This window comes from Sciurus carolinensis, unplaced genomic scaffold (assembly GCF_902686445.1).
Source record: "Sciurus carolinensis unplaced genomic scaffold, mSciCar1.2, whole genome shotgun sequence".
In the NCBI taxonomy this organism is placed as follows: domain Eukaryota; kingdom Metazoa; phylum Chordata; class Mammalia; order Rodentia; family Sciuridae; genus Sciurus; species Sciurus carolinensis.
This window is the reverse complement of record NW_025920146.1, coordinates 772,788-799,498: the sequence shown is the minus strand read 5'-3', so window position 1 is coordinate 799,498 and position 26,711 is coordinate 772,788. Positions and strand designations below refer to the sequence as shown.

Sequence of the window (26,711 nt, the reverse complement as noted above, 5' to 3'; positions counted from 1 at the left end):
TACCAGAAACTAGGCTAACAAGAACACTTTAAAAATAATTACATCTACTTAAGACTGTTGTATTAGAAATTGTTTGATTTACCCGCCCCTCTAAGGAACAGAGAGATTTCTTAGTGAATATGTACCATGAAACAGGAAAAGGAATAAGTCAGGTATTATGTACAGAAAAGTATAAGTTCCAATAACTTTATACTGTTACTGATACTTGCAATCCCCTTTAATATTAAAAAGTACATCTATAAGTCCAACCAAAACTTATTTTGCAAAATAATTACTTCAAGGCAGGAAATATTAGGTCAATGGAGGAATAATCCCAATCAGTATGCTAAACTGCTTAAAATACTCAAGGTGACTAATTTTAAGCATCAACATTTTATTTTAATTAAGTTATTCTAAAAATAGCAAAAAATGTCTGATATTAATTTAAAAGTTTTATATATGTAGTACAGTAAAATAAAACCAAAATGAGTATTTCTCAATTTAAACACCAAGTATTTTTTACAATGAGATGGGTATCTTTTTTTTTTTTTTAACACACTAACTTAACAACAGTTGAAAACCAACTGTCAAAATGTTTCACCCTCCCTGGATGTGCTGTTTCAAAATTCTGCAAGGTGGCCAAAAAAAAAAAAAATTAGAACACTTCTTAAAACATGAACAAAGGCCTAGTAATTTCTACCTCTTTAATCATCACACAACCCTGTTCAATTCAGGTATTCCAGGCTTAGGCTTCATGTACATGTATTTCCTTATTCTTTGTATTTTAATTCTTAAGTGAAAAGCATGACTAGACATACCCTTTAGTATTGTATGAATGGCTCTAAGGCTAAGCAGTAAAAAGCTTTCACCAGTATAATATAACAAGACGAAGGGCCTATGGTCCACTGAAAAAAGGTCTAAATATGAACCACCACCTCCTTATACTTATCCTTAGCAAAATAATAACAAGTTTAATGATGCCTCTAAAATTAAGAAGAGTGTTAATTCTGAAATATCACAGAATATGATACAGGTTTAAAACAGATGGAACTCTTACAATGGAGAATAACATAGCTGCTACTGTGATCTTTTATCTTCCAAAGCTGAATTGACATTTTCAATGACTTTCTCTGGTGAGTAAACATCTTAATAAATACACTTACTCACTTTCCCCCACATGTCTTTTTTTTTTTCTTCCTGTAGTGCTGGATATTGAACCCAAGGTCTCAAATATATAGGCAAGCACTCCAGCACTGAATGATTCATCCAGTCTCCAACATGTACCTTGATTACAGTTAGTATTTTTACAATATGGTTAAAAAAAAAAAGAAAAAGGAAATTGTTGACACTTTACGCAATCCATTAAAATATCTCATCTATTTCTTATAAGGAAATTAATTTTTGATGAAACTGTTTTTTAACCTGCAACTTTCATGAGACTTAACACCAAATAATTCAGTAACTTTATACTGCAGTGAATCTTAAGTTTTTTGGGAGTAGAAGATACCTTTGGGAATCTAAGGAAAATTATGGATCTTCTTCCCAGTGTTCAGTAAAACATGAAATTTAAAAATCAAATTTCAAAGCTCTTAAAATTCTCTCAATGGGATTTACCTTATTTGAAGTCTTAACTGTAAAGCTATAGCAATCAAGATAATGTGGTATCAGTCTAAGAACAGACAAAGATCAGTAAAACTATGTAGAATCCAAAGTAAACAAACATAAGCAATTGATTTCAACAAAGGCAAAATTTGTTATTTATTAACAAATAAAATTAATTACATAGAAAAAGATGAGTCTTTTTAAAAAATGATAAACACCTGGACATCTTTACATGAAAGAATGAATGAACTTCAACCACTACCGTTTAATTTGCAGCTACCTCTGGGTATCTATAGGGAATTGGTCACAGAACCCCCAGGGATACCAAAATTGTAGGATGCTCAAGTCCCTTACATATAATGTTGTGGTAAATATGCACATAACTTTTGCATATCCTCCTACTCCTATAAACTTTAAATCATCTGTAGATTACTTATAATACTTAATACAATGTAAATATTACAGAAATAGTTGTTACACTGTATTATTTAGGGGACAAAGACAAGAAAAAATTCTGTACTAATTCAGTATAGACCCAATTCATTTTTTTTTAAATCTTTTAGTTGTAGGTGGACACAATACCTTTACTTTTATGTAGTGCTGAAGCTCAAACCCAGGGCCTCACACATGCTAGGAGAGCTCACTACCACTGAGTCACAACCTCAGCCTGACTCAATTAATTTAAAAAAATTTTTCTCCCCAGTACTGTGCATTGAACCCAGGGCCTCACACATGCTAGGCAAGAACTCTACCACTGAACTATGCCCCCATCCCTTTTTGAATAAATCATTCCAAATTCAGAAGCCTCCCTACTCTTTTGTCCCCCACGCCAAATTGACTCTGCTCACAGCATCATAATGGGAAATACTGGGAGCTCACTAGACCCCAAAACTCCTTTGGGGTGTATCCACCATAATTTTACTAAACTGGGACTTTCCAAAGACTTAAGCCGTAAGCAGCTAGCTTTTTATTCAAGCCTCAGTATGTTTTAGATCTGAAGATGGCCACCAAAAGGCACTTGCAACCATTCGCAAACTTTCTTTTTGGAATTTGGTGCTCGCCCCACTCCTCCATTTACCTGCTCCACCACCCACATTCTCCTCCCTTGAGCAGTCCCAAACCCCGCCCACCTCCATGCTTTGGCCAGAACTCCGCCTCCTCTTCCTGTCCTTCTCCAGCCGAAAACCCACCCCCACCTCCCGTGGATGAAGTTCCTGCCCCCTTTCTCCTCAGAGCCCTCCCACTTCCCCTCCCACCTCCTGCTTCAGAAGGTCACTCTGCCTAGTATGTTCCCTCCTCCCCTGTCAGCAGTAACAGGCAGCTTTATCAGACTCTCCCAATGCCTAACCCAGAGCTTCTTTATCCTCTCCAGGAAATAGCTAGTGCAAAAGGGTTATGTGAATCTAAGTTCCATTCTCGTTTAGGGTCTTTCTCTGCTAATTCCTCTACTTATATTAAGGAATTTGAGTATCTTTCCCAAACTTATAGTCTTAATATCCTTTCTTCCTCTCCCAGTAGCCAACAGGCAACACAGAACCATGCTGACCAAGTCTATTTAATGGACATAACTTTATCCACAGGAACAGGTTCCAATAACTGAACCAAACTGGAACTACCAGGAAGGCCAGCAGGGCCACCATCACTGTGCTTGCATGGTCCAAAACCTCATAGCAGGCATGCAAGCAGTCTCCGATAAGGTGGTAAACTTTGATAAACTGAGAGAAATTACCCAGAATCCAGATGAGAATCCAGCTGTTTCTTTACAGCCTAACAGAGGCCCTTACTAGATATACTAAACTGGACCCTAAATCTCCCTCTGGCACTACAGTGCTAGCAACTTACTTCATTTTTCAATCAGCCCCTAACATAAGAAAAAAGCTCAAGTGAGCTAAGGAGGGTCCTCAAATCCCTAACCGAGATATGGTGAAAAATGGCCTTTAAAATCTGTAATGCCCAAAAACTCAGCCAAATTGGCCAGGCAAGTTTATTTACAGAAAAAGGTGACACTCCAATCCCAAGCCTTGGTAGCTGCCCTGCAACCTGCGACTCCAGTGAGAGCTTCAAAGGGGAGCCAGCAACCCACTCCACCAGGGGTCTGCTTCAAGTGTGGACGTGAAGGTCACTGTGCTCATCAATGTCCAAACCCATGACCCCCCACCAGGCTGTGTCCCACTTGCAAACAAACAGGACACTTGAAGAGTGACTGCCCTATGGCCGGTCCCTCCTCAGCATCTCTACACAGAGGTGTGGCCAGTCAGGCGATCCCTTCCTATGAGCTTTCTGGATTCGCAGAAGACTGAAGGAGCCCCGACTTGAGGACCCCTATACCTAGCCAGGCCCAGGGTAAAAGCTCCAGGTAATGAGTAAGTCCATAATTTTCCTTGCGGATATGGGGGCCACCTATTCCACCTATTGCCTGCCCACTCTAAGCCTTTTTTTCCTTCCCAGATTTCGGTTATGGGAATTGACGGAAAAGCCTCCTTCCCAAGCAGAATAGCTAAATTAGCCTGTGCCCTGGAGGGACATCCTTTTACACACTCGCTCCTAGTTATTCCCTCCTGTCCAGTCCCCTCCTAGGAAGAGATGTTCTCCAACCACTAGGATCCACCCTAAAGCTTCTTCCCAGGCACACTGCTAGTGCTGACTTTCTTTTACCTCTGTTTCATACATTCTCTAGCACGCCCACACCATCTACCCTACCATTGCCCCAGACCTGGTCGACCCGCAAGTCTGGGACACTTCCAAGCCAGTCATAGCCTCCCATCACAAGCCAGTCTTTATCCAACTGAGACCTCAAGCTAGGTTTCCCTCACGTCCCCAGTTTCCAATTTCCCGTACTCATAGGGAAGGACTTAAACCCATTATAGACCAGTTGCTTACTCAGGGACACCTTATCTCTACTGACTTCCCTGTAACACCCTCATACTGCCAGTATGTAAACCCTGAAGAACCTATAGGTTGGTCCAGGACCTCTGTCTAATTAATGAGGCAGTTATTCCCATCCACCCTGTGGTTCCTAAACCTTACACCTTCCTTCTCACATTCCCCCTTCTACCACCCACTTCACAGTCCTGGATCTCAAAGACACATTCTTTACAGTTCCACTTCACTCTGACTCCTATTACCTCCTTGCCTTCTCATGGGAGAAGCCTGCATCCTTTAGGTCTCAATAGCTGACATGGACAGTTTTACCCCAAAGCTTCTGGGACAGTTCTCACCTTTTTGGGCAAGTCTTAGCTCAGGATTTGGCTACTTGGGATTTGGGAAGTAGCACATTCCTACAATATGTGGATGACCTCCTCCTATGCAGCCCATTCCTCAAGGCCTCCTGGACTCACACTGCCCAGTTCCTTAACTTCCTGGGGTCTCGAGGCCATCAAGTCTCCAGCCAAAGCCCAGCTCACCACCCCTTCAGTCACATATTTGGATATACTCCTCACTCCTACCTCTAAGAGGCTCTCAACAGACAGAATCCAAGCCCTGTGTGACTTACAGCCACTAGAAACAGCAGATTACATTCTCTCCTTCCTGGGTTTAACAGGTTTTTTTTTCAGACACTGGGTCCCTAATTTTGCACTCCTTGCCAAACTCCTATATCAAGCAACAAAGGAGACTCCACATAGGCCCCTTACCTCCCCTGAGATGATAGCTAACTCTTTTTTACAAGCTCAGGGATGCTCTTATATCCTCCCCTGCTCTCTCTTCCCAACCCTAACTGTCCTTTCCACCTCTTCATGGATGAAAAGCAGGGTATTGTCTCCTCACGCAACCAACTGTACCATCTCACAGAATGGTGGCATCTCTCCAGGCAGCTTGATTCCACAGTTTGTGGGTGACTACCATGTCACTCTGGTGGCAGCAGCTGAATCAACTAAGGAAGCTCTAAAACTCACCCTACTTCAACCAGTAACTATTTTCCACCCATCAACTGCAGGACCTCTTAAACCATAAATCCCTTCCACTCCCACAGGTGCTAGAGATGCTACATTCACCTCGTGAAGACCTCTTCGATTACCCACTCCCCTCTCCTAACCATTTTTGTAGATGGCAGTTCTGTGCTGGGTCCTGATGGACACTGTAGAGCCGCTTTATGCAGATGTCACCACCGCCTCAGTTCTGGAAGCCAATTGCCTTCCAGAAGGGAACACATCCCAAAAGGCTGAACTTTTTAGTCTGATCAGGGCTCTAACTTTATCCAAAGGTAAACAGGTCAACATCTACACAGATTCCAAATATGCCTCCTGATTGCTCACTCACTTTGAGCTATATGGAAGGAGTGTGAATTTTTTACCACAAAGTGCTCACCAGATAGGAAAGAAAAACAGAAGGTTCTAAGTATGGGAATGTATTCAATAAAAAGTAAAAGAATGTTTCTAAGGCAGAAAGTTCTTGTGTGATGGAATATATGAGGGTCAAAGTAAGTGCTAAGAAAGTCTGTGTAAGTAAAGGGCAAATTTCAACAAGTTTGCATATAACTAAGTTGGTTATATGTACATGAGACAGGCTGTAGCCTAGTACCTGGGAGTGCTCCTGTGCAGGAGCACAAGATGCCTGGCTGCTATGCCAGTACCCTCACTGGGAAGGCTCTGTGCAGGAATTATATCAGCTCTGACATTCATCTCAAGCACACAGCTCTCAGAAAGGAAGGAATACCTTTGCCAGACACCGGTGTTTCCTCAATTCCCTACTCTGGTTCCTACCTGCCTTACAGTAACTTTGGACAGTAGACTTCCATGAAAGCAACACAGAGCTGCTAACATTGCACTTTGCAGCTGTGAAAAGTTGCATAGATATCCTAGTCTCTGTAACTTTCCTGAAAACTAAGAATAATGCTTATATAATCTTTAACCTGATAATAAGACATATATAATGATTGCTGATATAACTCTTTAGAACTACATTTACATCAGAGAACAGAGTTGCATCTGATCTCTGCTTAATCTTGAAAATCTGTGTTTTGTGAAAAGCCCTGCCTTATCTGAAATAAGGCTCTGCCTCACCTGGCTGCATGTTAGAATGGCTCCAAAATAAGCCAGACTTTAATTCACTTAAAGTTGTGTTCAAAAGTTTGATGTTTACCATAAAGATTACTTTGATTTCAAACAGGGGACATAATGAATAACTCAGTCAGAATTCAGGATACCTATTGCACAAACTGAATGTTTTACTGTTGGTGATTCCATTTTGTATTTTCCTTATAAACTGTTGCCTGATTAATTTTTGCAGAAGTATTGCTTCAAGAGCAAACACTGTAAATTAACTTGAAATGGTAAGGCATCACCAATAAGACAGATAATGTAAACCCCAATTAGATAAAAGGGGATAAATAACTATAAAGTCATAGACCTTGAAGTTAAAGCCTAGCACTCTTACATTCTGACCGGTGAGACTAGCTTATTGAATGGTTAAGATCACACTTAGAAATTGAGATTAAATACAGAGGCCAAGAAAAGTCAGTAACAGGCCAATTTGACCAGTTTAATCTTAACCTAACAAAACAGTTAAATCCTAAATATAGCCATTCTTTGGCTTTTAAGAGAAACAAAAGTTAAATGCAACATAAGATGTACACTTGTGTTAACCTCCCTAAAATAAATAAAGACTGGAAGCTACAAGAGAGAATTTCTTAGGCAGATGTACCTGCTATGAAGAGAAACTGCCAAAATCAGGAGTTTTTAGTCAGTTTAAGGCCTACAGATCCTCCTAAACTACATAGATAGACTTAATCTATGCTTGCTAGTATGATTATCTAGCCCTAAGTCACAGGAATATAGATATCTCTACTAAACACAGGTTATACCAACAAGAGGACTTAATTATGCATTCACTGCCAACCAAAAGCTAGAACAGCAAATCCAGAAGGCAGTAGAGGCATCTGCTGCCCCCTGACATCCCTGCAAAGATGAATTACATTTATTGCTCAAGTTTCCTTGCAGAACTGTGGAGCACTAGATCTAATGGCAGACAAAGGGGGAATATGCCTCTTCCTAAAAGAATGTTGTTGCTGTATCAATGAAACCAGTCTAATGAAAGCAATGTCAAGACTCAGACATTTAAATAAAAGGCTGAAGCAAGAAGAATCAAATGACCCCTGGCCAGGATGACTGAACTCCACTCTTGTCACCTGGCTGATTCCTACCCTTACTCCCCTGTTTGTGATAAAATTTCTGCTAATGATTGCTCCCTGTCTTCTCAGGTTTGCCTGAAACTGCATAAGTGAGGTTGCCAGGGTGACCTACAACCAGATGGTCCTACACTCTTATAGTCGCCTCCCCACCGACCTAGAACCCAAACCTGTTTCTCCCTATGACACCCCCTAACATGCAGGAAGTAGCCAGACTCCAGCGCCCTATATCACCAAAAAGGTCGGGATGTTAGGTCAGAAATTAGGCGACTGTAGGGGGCAAAGCTGAGCAGCTAGAACAAAGACCAGCCCGCCAAAGGTGACCAGAAAGTTCACAGCAAGGTGGATGGAAAGTTCCACTGACCCTTCACACCCACCTGTCACTCAACAAGACCCCCTCCAATCCTAGTCTATGAAAACCCTGGGCAGCCGCCACGTGCGATTTTCTCTGGGTCCCTATACCCCAGGGGTCTGGGAATTTCGCCCGAGAGCCAAATTCCAATAAAGCTTGCTTCGACCACTTTTCTGTCCCATTTTATTTGGCTGCTAACTGTGCCCACCGAGACCCGCCGAGTTTACATTTGGTCCCGCCATTGAGCCCGCCGAGCCCGCCTGAGCTTACAGAAATAACGAGAATGAACAAAACAATAATAATAATTTAAGGTCTGAGAAATAGTAAAAGATTTTTTAAAAGTCTTTTCTTAATGATAATTTGAGGCAGAAATATTGAAATTAGGAACATTCAAAATTTCACAAAACAAGGGAATTATGACAAAATGTTCAATAAGTTCTCAGCTAAATTAAATATGAAGGTATGAAAACAAAATGAACTGTCAGTTCTGAAGGAGAAAACATTTTATAATTACAGAAAAAAAGAAAAGGAAGAACACCAAGTAGTTGCCTCATTTTACAAGGTGGGCAGCAGGTCTAAGAAAATGCCAAAAAATGGTGGGGTATGTTAGCATGTGCCTGTAATCCCAGCAGTTCAGGAGGCTGAGGCAGGAGAATTGCGAATTCAAAGCCAGCCTCAGCAACTTAGCAAGGCCCAAGCAACTCAGTGGGACCCTGTCTCTAATAAAATATAAATAGCGGGCTGGGGATGTGGCTAAGTGGTTAAGTGTCCTTAGGTCCAAACCCAGCTGAAAACTAAAAGCCAAAAAAAGGTGCAGCTTCCTCATAACTCACAGAACACAGGTTTTATTAGCTAAATCTGCTACCTATTCATCCTAATCAGGAAAGCAGGGGTCAGAAAAACAAGAAAAGTCAGACTACTCTAGCTTGTTATCCTAAGATAAGGTTTCTATTGTCAAAATATAATTAAATCAAATTTATGCCCAGGTTTACTACATTCAATTATCCCATCCAATACTCCTTTTTCATTTATTTACTGACAATCAACTGCCAACAAATATAAGTGACCAATAACAGATAGTTTCCTAAATAAAAGGAGTAAGTAGATGCCTAAATGAGTTCATAAAAGAAAGAAAAGTGTACCAAAGGGAACACAAATACTAAAATCAGCTGTTGCATATTTTTTTTAAATAAAGGAAACCTTTGAATACATCTAGACAAATATTAATAGCATTAGCCAGAACTGCACAAAACCTATCTTAGTGGGAATACCACTTTTCAGGGATATGATGCAATATAACTCCTGGTTCACAAATAAAGTGGACCTCTTATAAAGGAGATCCTATCCCAGAATATTCCCTAGTCATTGCATTATCATAATTACACAGCCTAACCAAAATTGTCCATAAGAGATCTTGAACATGAGAAAATACGATTGCGATTGTAATCCAAATGTAAGAAACACCCTTCTACAGAAACAGTACAAGAGGAACAGAGTAATACCCTAGTATCACAAATTTTTTACATTCGATGTATTTATTGTATCTTATTTTCATATTATACCATGCACCACAAGGTCAAACAAAGCAACATCAAATTGAGGATAAAGTTCAGTAATAGAGCAAAGGCCTAGCATGCATAAGGCTCTGGATTCAACCTCTAGACCACAGAAAAACAAACAAATTAGTCATGAGGTAGGTACAAGTTGTTCTGTAATTTATAAAGACAGTCAAATCCAACAGGAAAAAATAAATAAAAAAGAGACTTCACAAACAGCCTGAAAGACACATCAAGGAAATATGAATGACTAAAAGTAAACATTTAATGACCGAAGTATAAGCACATTCATTTCATAAACATTTAATAAGTTCCTGTCACAATATTCTAATTCAAGCCCTACAAAGTAATAAAAATACAGGACATGAGATCTGTTCATCCCTCTCCCCCTTTCTGTTCATAAAAGAGACTGTGCCTATCCTAAGTTGTCCAGGACAGAGCCACATCCTTACCTGTCATCAGACAATGAGGCTCTAGCCCTCATTTCCTCTTAGGTCGGTATGAGCTCCCCATGAATCTTACCCATCTTTGACTACCGGTCCCGCATATTTAACCAGACTTGGGAGGATGAGCCAGCATCAATTGTGATGAGAGCTTGGCGAATAATGGCTGTTTCTCTGTGCAAATGTATACGCATTTTGTATAAACACTGTATGCACAGAATAGATACAACACACAATAGATCTCCCCTGGACAAAAACCCAAACCATTCTTTTCCCCATTGAACAGCAGACTGGAGAAATGTGGCCAATTGTTTTAAAAATAGGAGGATATAGAATAGAAGAGTTGGTAAGGGGTACAGGATAGGACCATGTCTTTACTATCCCCCATAGTTCACGCAAGTCTCCTCCATTAACTTGGTGAGAAATTGTCAACACCAAGAGCAGGAGAAGCCTCCTCATCTTCCTCCTGTCTTTGGGTCTCTGTTGAGGCCTTGACCAATCTCTCCAGCACCCAAATTGGCGATTGTGCATCCTGTGGGAAAACACAAACAGATCCTCAGGTCCAGATTAATACCGGACCTGGGTCTTTCCATTTTCTCGATAGAATGTCCTTCCAGAGCACTTGAGGTAGATGTTTTTTATTAGGCGCTGAATGATGGTCAGCAGCTGATCGGCCTTCAGAATAGAGATTTAAAAAATTTAAGATGAACAAAGCAACAGATAATTTGTCTTTTGGGGATCTGTATGATGCCCCTATCCCCCTTTTTGTTTAAAAAACATGTTTTTAAGTGTTAAATGGGCATGCTCAACAATGCTTTTGTCCAGTAGGATTATAGGGAATTCCTGTGACATGTTGAATACCAAAGGTGGAAAGGGATACTTTTAACACCTTTAGGATTAATTCTGCCTCAGATTCAGTAAACAAGGATAAGACCTTGTTAGGGGTATAATTCATGTGAACCCATAGAATAGGACCCCTTTGCCAAAACACTCCTCTGGATAATTTATTTGTGGCCAAGACAATGAATGATAAAGGCTTAGCTAGGTCAATACAATCAAGATGAACATTTTCCATAGCTGTTTCAACAAGCCTAAGAGCTGTTCGAGCCTTAGAGGTAAACACCCGCTTAGAAAGTGAATCAGAATCACCTTTAAGAATATCAAACAGGGGGCCCAAACTTGAGGTGGGTAAATGAAGATAAGGTCTAATCCAATTAATATCACCCAAAAGTTTTTGAAAATCATTTAAAGTTCTAAATTTGTCCACCTGAATGGCAATTTTTATGTGTTTAACCATAGTTGCCTTTTGATAGACCCCAGGAAGTTTTTGGTGTGTTTTTGGTGTCTGTCATTTGTACTTTATCCATAGCAATATGTAAACCCCATCTTTCCAGTGACTTTAGTAAGGAATTATAACATTGCTCTAAGACAGGTTTTTTTCTTATGAGCTAGCAAAATATCATCCATATAATGATAGATTAAAAGTTGAGGGTTAATTTGTTGATACACACCGGGGTGGAAATTAATCTGATTACCTTGCCCTTCATATGGTCCTTGGCCTGTCAGCATATTTAGATCCCATTGAGGATTGCTCACAACTGCATTATGTCAGGCAGTATCAGAACATAACTCCTGGTTAGCCACCTTCCACATGAGATATTGTCCCCCAGATAAACATGCTTTTGCTAAATTACCCCAATCAGTCGGAGTAAGATTTTGACTTGCAACATTCTCTAATAAAGAAATGGTAAATGCAGCATGTACTCCATAGGACATAACTGACTCTTTTAATTGTTTTACTAATTTTATATCTAATATTTGATGATATCTCTGATTGTTTTGATCTTCAAATACCAGGAATATTGGGAACACTAATCGAGATTCTACATCAGCCCACTGTCTAGGGGCCACCCCTGTGCTGCAGGTACATGCACCCCTACAACTTGGAAAAGATTGGTGACCTGGATTATATGCCAGAGGGCATGGCGTGGTAGGGGTTAAATGCCACTGAGGGAACTTCTTTTCTAGCTCTGTCTCAGATAGCTCCTGTTCTGAGTCTGAACATCTACTTTCTCTTTCAGAAGCTCGACTTGATTGTTCTTCTTTTACAGTTTCTAATATTTTTTCCCCTTCTCTTAACCATTCTTGAAATTTTGGTTTTTTGGCAGTAAGAAATGAACTAATGTCCATATCGCCACAACAACAACAAACAGAAACCAAACAAGAAAAGGTAACACAATTAACAGCTTACACATATTTGTTCACTATAGGATGTCCTTCACTGTCTCTTGGGACAGCCTTCTGTTAAGTTCCCTCACTAGGGGAACCTTCTCATTAAAACCTTAAGGCAAACGTTTCCTCAAATAGGGAAACCTTCTCATTAATTACGCTAGTGAAACTGTCTTTTACTTACCTGAGCGCTCACCAATTCCCCGTATGGGTCAACACTTGTTGCTTGCCCCCGACCAGCGGGACAAAACGACACGTACTCTTCAGAAGTTAAAGAAGCTGCTTCCACTTTACTTGGATAACACCCTCAATATATAAGCAGTCTCATGCATAAGCAATTGTAATCAGATATGTCCATCCAATCCCATTAAAGGTCAAGCAATCACGAGTTCAAGCATACATGTAAGGTATATCTGTCCATGTGCTAAGTAACTGAATTAATAATCATACAGCCAATGGTAAACACTTCCTGTTTTGCTCAAGGTGCATTCAACACGCCCCTTTGCTCTCTGCCAGTCACCATCTTTGGATGCATGTGGTGTAACCCTTGGCCCCGGGTCTCACCCACCACATCCCTCAAAATAATTTTAAAAACTAAAATCTACAGTCTATGTCCAAGATGCTTGATAACAGTAAAAGAAACTGAAAATAACCTCATATCCAAAAAAGCTGATTAGCTAAATCATGATTAGCTAATGATATATAAAAAGCTTTGCTATATTTTTAAGTTCAAAAGAATTACAAATTGGGCATGGTACACACTTGTAATTTCAGTTACTTCAGAGGCTGAAGCATAAGGATCTAAAGTTCAAGGACAACCTGGGAAAATGAGAGACCATGGCTAAATAAACTAAAAAGGGATGGGGACACAAGGGAGGTAGTGAGCTTGCCTGGCAGGTGTGAGGCTCTGGGTTTAATCTCTAGTGGGGGCAGGGGGAGCTATAAATCACATACAGTGTACTACATCAGCACAGAAAGAGTAGACATACACCAAAATGTTTATAGTAATTTTATCTTGGTGGTTAAGATTATAGATGACTTTTTTCTTATTCTACCTACATTTCTGACTTTTCAACATGTGTTTTCCCTCTGTAATTAGAATTTATTTAACACAGATGAAATTTTCCTCTTGAAACATTTTTAAAGCTTATATTTTAATGTCAGTTAAGATAAATCTTCAGAATATGTTGTTACACACAAGCACAAATTTTTACATCTTCCCATGTCCTTGACAATTATACGATATTCTTAGTACAGTACAAGGAAGACAATTAAAAAATCATAGTACATGTCAATTTTAACTGAATATCAACTTCAAATTAAAAATTGTATCTTGAAGGAATTCTTTCATCTTTAATATTAATATCTACACTCAAAAGAGGTACATTTTTTATCATTTATATTCCCCACATAAATACCTTTATTATTAGTGTTAGGCCAGATGTTAGGGGCAGTTTTGTTTCATCGATAACTCCCAGAAAAACGCTCCGCAGACACAGGTCCCACACGAGGAACTTTTATTTTATGCAGACAAATCATGCCCGCTCGGGGAAAAGGGGAAAGGAAAAGAAGATGGCACAGGGTTTCTCCTAGTTATCGGAATTTCACAGGCTGGGAGGAACCAATTGTGGAGGAGAATTATTACAGGTTGACTGATGGACCAATGACATATTGGAACGTAATGTGGGAGGCAGGAAGATTACGGCAACGTAAGCTGGAAATTTCTGTAATGGGAGAGACGGGTGTAATGCAGATTGACGGGTGGTTGGAAGGCCAGATTCCTTACATTCCCCCATTTCTTTTTTTATAAAAAATAAAAAATAAAAAATTTTGCTCTCCAGTTCTTTTTGAAGCCTTCTCTCTCTTTCCTGCCTAGGTGCCTGGGGTTGGTTTTGCAGGTGAGATGTAAAAAGTTCATTCTACTTCTAGACTTCCAAAAGCAGATGATTTTCATGGACTTCATTTTCTTGATTTGATTGATCTATTTCTACACTAATTGTCTGTTCCCAGTTCTGACTTGATTTACCCCTCTAATACTAGGAACTCCTTCACTGCTGTAGGGAAAAGGGGTGATGACCGATCTGACTTCTTCGAGCTGGAAGTGGATGGCGTGGGGCAAGCAGTTTGGAGGTTCCTTTTCAGAAATTGGTTCAATTGAGGGGTTTATGGTAGAAGTCTGGTTGTGGGAGAGCAGGCTGTAAAGGCATCTGGGGATGTGTGCTTCCATGAGAGAAGAACAAAAAGACATGAGTACTGAAATGAGATTGACACAATATAAATGTTACAGGATCTGGAACATGCTAATGCATATTATAAAGATGACAGAAGTTAATAATTCCTCACCAGGGGGTGGAAGAACTGAGAAGTTGTTCCCATAACAAGGCCTAGCAAAGGCTGGAGAGGACAGGCCTTCATTTGGGAACTTTAACATTGTCTAGGTTATCAGGAATGTGAACACAACATTTAGTAGAGATCTCTATACTTAATCTGTTACTAGCCAACATAGATTAAGCCTACCTGTGTCTGTAGCCTTAAACTGACTAAAAACTTCTGACTCTGTCAGTTTCTCTTGAGAGTTACTATTATTTTTAAATGCCCATGAATGGCTATACTTTGATTTTAACTGATTTGCTAGGTGTTTAAGATCAAGCTGGTCAAAGTGACCTGTTTCTGCCTGTTAGAGTCAGCTGAGTTTCCACAGGGGTCACTCATAGAGAACTTAAGAGCAGCTTCTTAGCTCAATTAGTGCCATTTGGTTAGGCAGGGTCTTCTTAATGAGGTGGCTTTCCTTGAAAGCGCCAGGGATGTCTCCCTTTTTCCATGACCCTCCTCTGCAGCAGATGCACTGAGTGGCTTTTTCTCTAATGGCCCCATCAATCTCCTTGGTCAGGAGGTGTGTGACCCAGAGTTGCAAAGCTCCTTGGAGAAGTCCTCTTGTTCCCTGGGTTCAGGCTGACTTTGAGGGCAAGACCCAAATATGGAGTTTTCTTGACCTCTGTATTTAATCTCTAAGTTTGATCTTAACCATCAAGCAAGTCAGTCTCACCAGTCATAAAGTAAGAATACTGGGCTTTAGCTTTAATGTCTATAACTTTACAGTTATTTACCCCCTTTTTTCTAATTGGGGTTTACATTATTTGTTCTATAGGTGATGGCTTACTATTCCAAGTTAATTTATGGTGTTCACTCTTGAAGTAAGTACTTCTGAAAAATATTGATCAGGCAACAATTAGACTTTACAAGGAAAATACAAAATGTATTACCAATAGTAAAACATTCAGTTTGTGCAAAAGCTATCTTGAATTTTAGTTGAGTTCCATTTTTGCTACTGCACATTACACTCTTTCTTAAATGTCATTTTACATATACCCTATTGATGACAGGTCCTATAATAGAATATTAAATGATAGGTTTACTATTACAGACAAGTTTAATTTGGAGAACAGCAGCTTGATAAATTTTCTGCTTTAAAGGCTTGTATACCTGGAAAATATGAACACATTTAATATACAAAGAATAATGTTTTTAAGTATGTTACTCCATGGAATAACCTTATAAATTAATCAGGTGTCTCTAACAAAAACATTTGAGTAATTCTATACATGTTGACTCCAATTCACTCATCTTATTGTAGAAAAACCAAGATATCAGACATGTGTTCCAATAGTATTTGCTGTCTCTTTTCTGTTGAAGAAAATTCCTAGAAAAATTGATGTTAGACATTTTATAAACATTAATATTTTATTAGTTTGACCACTTAGAGACTTGTGAGTTAATTTTAATAACATTTTTATTTTATTAGTTTACCCAATTTAAATTGAATCTCATTAAATCACATGAATTAAAAATATTTGGATCCATTTTTAAAATTTTAATTTTTATGCGCACTTATATTTAACACAAAAGCAAAGGCCTTGTGATATTTATCTCCATTGCAATGTAACGGATGTTCAAAAATAACTCTAGAGTTGGATAAAAAGAACTGATCAAAAATCATTAACCTAGGTCTGTAGGATCAAAATTGTGAGCTCAAAAACACAGCATTTCCTAGAAGAAAAATGATAATGGTTATTAATTAAAGCATGAGAAAATGAGAAGGAGAGAAAAGTTGAAAGTGAGAAAAGTATTCTGAGTTGTAGCCCAGGAGGAATTTAAAATGGACACTTCCATGTCAGCCACCTCCAGTAAAGGAGCTAGAATGTGTGTAGAAGACCGCGTGGTTGGGGGACTTGGTGGGCTGAATGGAGGAGTGGAAGGAGAAACAGAATGAGGCAAAGAAGAAGAATGGACAGGGGCTTCTGTAGTAGGAGAACTGTAAGGAGATGATTCATCAGCTGGATTAAACTCAGAGAAAGGATTAAAGGGGGCAGGAGAAGCCAAGAGAGGTTTAGCAAGAAAGAAAGGAAAAACTCAAAGGGGAAAAGTTCCTTTCCATTCATCAGGTTGCCCACATATGTATTTAATTATAACTAGTACAATTAGGCATACAATTATACCTAGTACAAAGCTAGAATTTAGGGTGTCATAAATAGACCATTCTGACTTACTATCTAAAGGACAATTTAGCTCTGATTCAGGGAATAGGTGAAGGGATTTGAGATGCTTTAATAAGCATCTCAGGGGCGAGTTTGCTGGGCTGGATATCCCGAATCTCATGGTTAGCTGAGACCCACCTGGTTGGTGGATTTGGCGTACCAAAAACCACAATGCCAGGCAACGAGAGGTTAGAACCAAGGTTTGGTCGTCACCTGAAACCAATGTTTAACCAGGCAAACAGCCGAGAGAGTTTGAAGACCTGGCCAGGATTTTGAGCGAGACACAGAAGGCCGTGAGAGGGAATCGGGGGCGAGCAGCAAGAGCCGCAAGCCGGCGGAGGGAACCATGGGGATGGCCGCTTCTCAAATAAGGAGGGGGCTGCTGTGGGAGCTGCAGAAGAGAGTGAGCTTCAAATTCTGAGAAAGAATCTCAGCACCATAAAATTCAGGCATCCACCCAACAACTAAGACCAATTATGGAGGCCAAGGTGGTACCCCCACACCTCGGCAGTTGAGCAGCGGGAGCCACAAGGGGGAAGCCATGGGGCGGTGAGAGGGAGCCGTGAGGCGAGCAGTGGAAGGCCGCAAGAGGGAAGCGCAGGCAAGTGGAGAGAGCCGCAAGCTGGTGGAGGGAACCGTGGGGATGGCCGCTTCTCAAATAAGGCGGGGGCTGTGGTGGGAGCCGCGGGTGGCCGAGATGTGTTTAAGAGGTCAGGGGCCTGCCTAAGGGGAACTCACTAATTTTGGAGTCCGATGTTGTACGCAGAAAACTGGGCATCCAGGTAAATGGAAGTTGAGCCTGAATCTGCGGGCGCAGGAGCCATCGGATGGGATTCCGCTTGCTTAGTCAGCGGAAAAAACCCATCCTGGGTCTTTCGGCATCAGATGTTAGGCCAGATGTTAGGGGCAGTTTTGGTTCATTGATAACTCCCAGAGAAACGCTACACAGACACAGGTCCTACACGAGGAACTTTTATTTTATGCGGACAAATCACGCCTGCTCGGGGGAAAAGGGGAAAGGAAAAGAAGAAGATGGTGCAGGGTTTCTCTTCAGTTATCAGAATTTCACGGACTGGGAGGAACCAATTGCGGAGGAGAATTATTACAGACTGACTGATGGACCAATGACATTAGAATATAATGTGGGAGGCAGGAAGATTACGGCAACGTAAGCTGGAAATTCCTATAATGGGAGAGGCAGGTGTAACAGCAGATTGATGGGTGGTTGGGAGGTCAGATTTCTTACAATTAGTTTTTATAAAAAACATTGAGGATAACTATTCATCATTAAACACCAAAAGCTGGGTGGAGGGAATCAGTGGGAAACATTAGTTTTTTACTAAATAAAATTTAAAAATACCCTTACAGTTTCAAATGATGCAAACATATTTTCCAACTGCTGGCAATTTAAACTTAACTTCATCTAGCCTAGAGGTTCTCAAGCACTTGATGTGGGAACTGCCCAGGAAGTGTGCCAAATATAGAAAACCATAGCCCTAGTGCTAACCTAGGGCACTCTTCAGCAGGTAGAATTCCAAACAACCTGGCCCTTTTAAGTGAAATAGCAGGGCAGAAATTCGACTTAACAAAAGCCTTCCCTATTGAATTGTAAAGTGTTCCAATAACTTTGAAACTAAATTCTCAATGTAAACAATGGTGTATCAGAGAATTACAATTTCATGACGCTTACTCATTAATTCATCTATTCTTCTCTATAGCAGCCTTCAAACATCTATACAAATCAACAAAACCACACATGCAGGGCAGAGTAAATAAAGTCCAAAGGCACCTGTGCCTGATAAGACAAAAGCATATCCAATTCCAGGAGAAAATAGACAGCAGATGTGATTCCTCATATTTATCCACTGAAAACAATGTATACTAAAAATAAATTTCCATGTCAACAGAACAAAGATGTTTATAAATAAGAAGGAATGTGGAGGTGTGGGGAAGACAAGAGGAAGCTTAAGTAAGTTAAGTACCAAATCCAGGAAACAAGAGAGAATGAATGGTAACAGGGAAAGGGAAACAGAATAAACTGGTAACTGGACGAAGGGAAGAGCTTTATCCTGGGAATCCAAACAGTTGAACCAAATGAGTAGCTATTAATAGGAAGTGATGCGAGCAGAAATGTAAACTGGAAAGTGAAATGATTTTAATTTAAATAAGAAAAAAGGGGAAATTTAGACTAGATCAAATGATGTACAGAACACATACTGGGCACAGGACAGATGGTGTAAAAGCATGGAAAATAATAAACTGCTACTGAATAAAGAAAGTATATTAGACTAAATTCCAAAATAAGGATGAGGAGGCAGGAAAAAGAAAACTGCAGAGAAGAGAGTAAGATGTTATGAGAATTGGGAAACAAGATGTAAGTAGTAGGAAGGAAAAGAACTCTGAGCAAAGTCTACATAGGAAGTCACATCATCTAGTCAATAGTACAGTTAGGTCAGATATTACATTACTATTTGTGAAGTATAATAGTTTATATTTTTCTATGTAGTAAGGTACCAAATAGTGAATACAGTGCAGTTTATGTAATGAAAATGTAAATTAAGTAACCTGACAAAGTGACAAGAGGCTTAAGAGTGCAAAAGCAGAGAAGAGGCAAAAATTAAAGAGGAAAAGTAAAAGAGAAAAATAGGACAAAAAGGAGGACAACAGAAGAAAATCAAATTTACTTCGAAAAGAAGATGAAGAAGAAGAAGAAGAAGAAGAAGAAGAAGAAGAAGAAGAAGAAGAAGAAGAAAGTGGTGTGAATGCACACTGAGGGACTAATCAAAAGGTGCCAGTTGTGTAAGAGTGCAACAAGTCAAGTGGAACCTGAGGGAATCTTGACAGCTTCAGGGTTCAGAAAGAGAGTATCTTTAGAGTGTCCAGAAGGGTTCCTGAAGATAACTATGTAAGGAAGCAGTGGAATGAAGCAGAGGGCCTGGAGAGGACCAGGGTAATAGAAGTACAAAAATGCTCTTCAGTGGAAGCTGAGGTTAGGAAGCTGACAAGTCCGACAAAGGGAAAAATGTGCAGGGCAAGAGATGAGGATAGGATGGGAGACACCAGTCAGTGACAGAGCACTTGACAAACACTATGAATGAGGGACCAGAGACAGGTCACTTGACAAACATTGTCACGAGCGGCAGAGAGGCGAGTGACTAGAATTTGGTTCCAAACAAGTTGGCTTTATTTGATACACACGGGATAACACAATCCGTATCTTAACCTTAATATTCCTAATGTCACACTTCAATCAAATTGTATGGCAAATAAACACACCTCAATTAAATAGTCCAAAGTCCTCTCTGTCTTGTCAGTTCCAACAACCTTGAATGTGCCATATCTTGGTCGGAGAGAAGACGTCGGCTGGTCTCAGAACTTCCTCTGGCTGAAGGTCCGAGGATGGAGGACAGGCAGGCTCTGCTGGTCGTAAAACCATCAGAGCAGTGGAGTCTCAGCAGTCTTGACGGATGATCAGTGGGGTTCACGAACCTCGCTGACGTGGATTTGTCAGGAGATCTGGGCTGAGCTGAGGAGCTGTCTGAGGGGTGAGTTTATATACCCTTCTTCTTGGCTTGTTTCCAATTCTGGTCCAGATGGTGTCTTATCTCCCTGGTGCAGTGTTCTCATGACACTTATGTCTTTTTGGCTTGCTGTCCACTAGGGGCTTGCCATTCATTCATCAGACATCCAAGTCTGCTCCTTTCAAACATTACGAACATTATGAGGAACCAGAGACCGGGATGAGAAAGGCAGCAAAAATAGTGCAAACTGGGGGTGGGAAAGCGAAGACAAAAATCAAAACAATCCGCCGGGGAAAATAGGTGGAAAAAAAATCCCCCAAAAAAGTACAAAAGTGGAAGGAGGGGCTGAGGCCTGAAAAGGGTGGGAGGGTAGTCAGGGAGGGCAAAGAAAGGCAGATGCGCCCCATCATCCATCCCCAAGACTGGGTCATAACCACACAGGGCAGAAACCCGGGTCGGGGTCCTGGCCAGGCCGCAAACCTACTGCTTCCACTTGGATGAAGCTGCACCCTCCCCCTCCCCAAATAACAAGCAGCGAGGAGATGCAGGGACTGATCCCCCTGCCAGGCATGACCTTCTCTGGCCACCGGAGTCTCGCTGCCCCATCCCCACATCTGGGGTGGGGGCCAGGGAAACCCCCACCCCCAGGCCATTGTATGTTTACGAAGCAAGGAGCTGCAAGACGGGGAGGGGCACTGGGACCATGCCCACCAACCACCCCGAGGAGCCCATGGCAGAACGTGGCCCAGGACACCAAAGTCCCACCACCGCCTCTTTTCCCCAAATAAACACCAGTTAGTCAAGCGAGGAGACGCGAGGGGCGGCAGGGGACGAGGGGACGCTGGTACTCATCTCCTCGGGAATGGCCAGATCCGCTGTCAAAGAGGCCACAGCAACAGCCTCGGACTCCATGTCCCGGTTGAACAGAGTCTGGCCCTGCTCGGCGCAGCCATCGTGTAATCGAAAGCCTGGCCCAAGCGGCCGCCACTGGGCGGGGAGGAGGAGGGAGGTGGAGGGCGGTAAGAGGTGGGGGCGGAGGTGCAGGGGCACGGGGAGTGGCGGCTGGGGCGGAGCCCCTGGCGAGATGGTGCCTCAGCCAGCTCAGGTATGACAGGAGGCCCAGTAGCAGCCGAGCCTGAGGGGATTGGGGGAAGGACGCAGAGTGGGGGGGTGTTGGGTGAAGGGGTCGGAGACAACGAGAAGTCACCAGAGCAACGGCGTCCCCCGCGTCACGACTGTGACATCACCGGGAGTGCAAGACGTCATCCAAAGAGCGACTTCGAGCGGTTGGCAGGAGGAGGGTTCCTTTCCCTCCAACCACCCTACCGCTCACGCACAGGTTCCCTCCGTTCTGCGGTTTCCATGGAGCCGGTTTCCTACTTTCTTGCCATCTCCTCGGTACTCGGCCTGCTCTGTAATGTGGATTTACCAGAAGAACAGTGGTGGTGTTCGAGGAGAATTTTAAATCATAGAGGGAGGAAGGTGGGGAAGCCGATACTACTTGTTTCCATTACAGTGAAAGCCTCAGTATCCTAAAAATAAGACCTTAAAGCCCGAGGTTGAAACATGTAAGCAGAATTTCAGAAATATATTTAAAAACAGCTAAATCGTCAGTATGTGCTTAAATCCTTTCCTTAAATGACTCGACCTGTTAACTGAGTCCAAATGAAAGTTTAAAAAGTTTTTTTTTTTTTTTTTTTTTTTTTTTATCGTTGAGGAAAGTATGTTTTCTTTTAATGTAGTGTTCTTTTTCCGGAGTCATTCATTTAACAAATAGTCAAACACTTTCCATATGCACTAGGGCCCGTGCAAAGCACATACCATTCTAGACATCTGAAGCATCATAACTAATCACTTCTGTTTTGAAGAACATAGGTCCAAATATTTTTACATACTTTGTGCCTTTCATGAACGAAATATTCCAAGGCAGTCTCTGTGCAAAATATATATGAAAACATTTGAGAGAGGAGAAGTAAATTCTATTTGAGAAACCCAGTTACAGAATGGAATTAAAGAAACCCTATTCAGCATTAACAATACATTTAATCTAAAGGAAAGGAGGAGTGATGAGAAAATATTTTTATTTTTTTAATTAAAATATTTTTTATTTTTACAGACACTTTAGTTTTATAGACTGCATTTTGATTCATTATACACAAAAGGGGTGCAACTTTTAATTTCTATGGTTGTACACAATGTAGATTCACACCATTCATGTAATCATACATATACATAGGGTAGGGTAATACTGTCTCACTGTACTATCTTTTCTTCCCCCGCCCATCCCTGCCCCATTTTCCTCTACATCATCCAAAGTTCCCCCATTTTTCTCCTGCCCCCCTCCCTGTTATATATCATCATTCACTTATCAGAGAAAAATTCAGCCTTTTGTTTTTTGGGCTTGGTTTATTTCACTTAGCATGATATTCTCCAACTCCACCCATTTGCCAGCAAATGCCATAATTTTATTCTTCTTTATAACTGAATAATATTCCATTATGTATATGTACCATAGTTTCTTTTTCTGTTCATCAATTGAAAAATATCTAGGTTGATTCCACAATCTAGCTATTGTCAATTGAGCAGCTATGAACATTGACATTACTGCATCACTGTAATATGCTGATTTTAAGTCCTTTGGGTGTAAACCAAGGAGTGGGATAGCTGGATCAAATGGTGGGACCATTCCAAGTTTCAGAAAAGAAATTTTTAAGGAAAGGAGATAAGAAGTGAGAAGTTACTGATGGTGTGTGATTGCCAAAATAACCTAATAGTGAAGTCATGAAAGATGGAGTGAACTCTTGCCTTTTTGTGCTTCCCATGATAGTGTGGAGAGAGGGGTCACCAGTGACCTCCTATTTGTATTTAGGATGATTCAGGAGATGGCTGTCTTACTTCTGTAAAAGATGTCTGACTATTTGGGTTAGGAATGAGCCTGGGAGCTGATGCATACTCTTAAGATGAGAGAGAGAGGATGAGATGATCAAAATACTTACGTTCCTCTACATTGAAAAATACTACCCATCAAATGAGCATGGTATGCTTCGTCAACTTCATTTTATGTTCTCTTCTAAGCAGGACAGTTTCCTTAAGCAGCAAAATTTAAATCCAAAAGTGCTTTGTCAAATATAGAGTAAATGAAAGTGATCATAGAGACAATGTCATCAAGCTGGGCTAGTGTGAAGGACCCTTCTTCTTTAATATAAGGACATACTTATGAGCAGACTGAAAGAGCACCATTAAACGGTCAGGGCACCCCTTGACAAGAAACAAATGGCAAGTTTTTTTTGTTTTATTCTGTCTTATGTTTTTAAAAAAATAAGCTCTTAAAATATCATATCATTATTATATTTCTTATAACATTAAAATTTCTAAGATGTTTCTCATTAATTCAATTTTAAATAATAACGTTATGTATCAGCATCAATCTATAGATCAATTATCTTTTATGATTTCTTCTCCAGGAGATGATTGGTCATATTCATTCAAAAATAATTTTATTTCATTCAATATTGTATGACCTTGTCTTCAAATTTTGGGTGTATCTTTTTTTCTTAGGCTATTCTAAGGTCCTACAGTATCCAGATGAGAGACAACAAGAGAAGGCGTAAACTCTAGAGTCCAAAGATCAAGATTGTAATGTCAGCATGTCACATGTTGGCTATATAATCTCAAAACAGGTAAGCTGTTTGTTTTTTTGTTTTGTTTTTTAATCTGCAAAATGAAGGTGATGATAATTCCAATCCAACCTACCTAACTGTATCATTGGGAACATCAAACATTATAGATCTGCCATTTGCAAATTGTAAAATTACTCTCCCAATGAGAGTTTAGACATGGCATAGCAAAGATGGCTTATCTGAGCTCCATGATGTTTCAACTGCGAAAGTTGAAATGCCTGGGGTGTCTTGGTGACTGGAGACTGGAATGCTCTGATACATATTTATTAACATGACTGGTAGTCAAAACTGGGATCTAAGATGGGGCTTTCAGCCATAATTCCTAAACATACTATCTTCTAGCTTCTTCTTAGCATACATTCCTCAGGGTTGTCAGACTTCTTACAAGGCAGCTAAAAACTTCAAATGGTAGTATTTCAGAAAGCAATGTGAAAACTATATTCATTTTATGATCCAGACTCCATCACTTCTGCTGCATTTTATTGGATACAAATAAGTCACTAAGTTGATTCAAATTCACAGTGAGGGGATATGGATTCTACCTTTTGATGAAAGAAGTGCCAAATAATTTTCAGACATGGTTTAAAACCACCACAGGTCTTGTTTAGAATGAGGAACTTGCTACTCTGCAGAACTAACTACTCACTCTCCTCTGCTCCCAAGATTCTATACTCAATCAAACTCTCTACCCTTTATTACCTGAAATCACTAATATATCTCAGTATGCATATGAGCAAGGCTTTACCTTTTCTTTTCAGTTTCTGAAGCTTCCACTGCATGCAAAAATAAATGTAGGTCCTTTTCATTGGACATAGCCTGTCTACTCCTGGGCACTTTGCCCTAAATCCCAGTGTTGCCATGGGCAATGTCAACATGCTGAAACCTTCCACCCCAAACAGTGTTCCTGGAACCTGTGATGAGCCAAGCCAGATTGCACTCTGCGCAGAAACAGAGAACACCTCCCTTTTGTTGTGATGTGGGCCATATGATCATCAAGATAGTATCACCTTGCATTCTAAGTTCTTACAGACATTTTAGTCAGCACAATTCTTTTAGGTTTTGCTTACAATCCCTTTTTCCCCTAAGGTAGTTGTGTATTTACAGAAAACTGGAGAACAAAGTCTAGAATAAAAGAACAACACAGAACCATTGTTCTAGTTGATGACTGGAACATTGTTAAGAGCATTGTTGCTGTGTCTGACTCTTTCTCCCCTGGAGATGAGTTTATTTTCAATAAGCATTTCTATCTTGAATCCTACATTCTAATAGACACTAGATATTCCCACCAGTAGGCCAGACCTGCCCAGCCAGGTCTGATCCCACATTGATAATGGTCAAGTACTGAGAAACAGGCATCCTCCCATCCTCCCAGAGGCTTCTAGAGCTACAATCAGGTTCACTGATGTGTAACTGATCACAATTTAATACTTTCTTTTGTGAATCAAGGTTATCATTATGAATAACATTCCATATTGTTTAATAGTATTTAAGTGTGAATAGAAAATAGAATCATAGAGTTGATTCAGAACAACTTTCTCTTTTTTTACTTTTTTTAATTTTTGGGTGCTGGGGATCGAACCCAGGACCTTGTGCTTACAAAGCAAGCATTCTACTGACTGAGCTATCTCCCCAGCCCCCAACTTTCTCTTTGAGAAACCCTTGTAATTACCTCTGTGGAATTCCAGATTTTCTTTAAATACTTTAATAATGAGTATCTCAATAATATAGTACATTCAGCTGTCATCTCAATTTTCCAGACTTTCTAACTTTTTCCCATGGAGGACTTTGCTTTTAGATTGGTGAAATTTATTAGGATATTATATTCCTAATTTTTGACAAAGAATTTTTATATCAGAATGTTATTTTTCTTACAACATCTTGCTTATACTACCCTTGAGTATGTTAATAAGTTAGAATTCTTTGAAATATTCTTTGTGAACTTGTTATTTTTTATTGTTAGTTTCTTTCAAGTTTGCTTTTATTGTAAGGTACAGTAAGCTGTATACTGTACGTTACCTTTGGCAAAAAATAGCGGGGAAAATATATATAGTTTTAGAGGAGTTTCCCCTCTGCAGCTTTTCTCCTCTGGTTTCAGTTTTCTGTGGTCATCCATGGTCTGAAAATAGCTAATGGAAAATTACAGAAATAAACAATTTGTAAGTTTTAAATTGCTTGCCATTGATTAAAGTGATGAAATCATGCACCATCTGATTTCATCCCACTGGGATGTGAATCATCTCTTTGCCCAGCCTATGCACACTGTATATACTGCTTACATGTTATTCACTTAGTGGCTATTGCAGTTATCAGATTAACTGTCATAGTATTGCAGTACTAGTGCTCTAGTAACCCTTCTTTTACTTAATAATGCCCCTAAAGCACAAGAATAGTAAGGATGGCAAAATAATTTCAGTGTATTTTTATAATCATTCTATTTTATTATTAGTTTTATTAATCTGCTTTGCCTAATTTGCATATTAAACTTTATCACAGGTATGTATATTAAGAAAAAAATAGAATAAAGTTTGGTACTATCCACAATTTCAGACATTCACTGAAAATCTTGCAATGTGTCCCCAATGGGTAATGGGAAGGTGTGTGTGTGTGTGTGTGTGTGTGTGTGTGTGTATTTAATAGAATGAAAAGGATGGGTAAGAACTGAGTGGAACATTGGAGAATGGAAGTGAAAT

At 40.2% G+C, this 26,711-nt stretch overlaps 1 pseudogene; it reads left to right on the top strand.

Annotated features, from left to right (window-relative positions):
• Positions 1-20,641, top strand: part of LOC124974390 (uncharacterized) — a 36,401-nt pseudogene extending 15,760 nt beyond the window's left edge.
• The last annotated feature ends 6,070 nt before the right edge of the window (positions 20,642-26,711 follow it).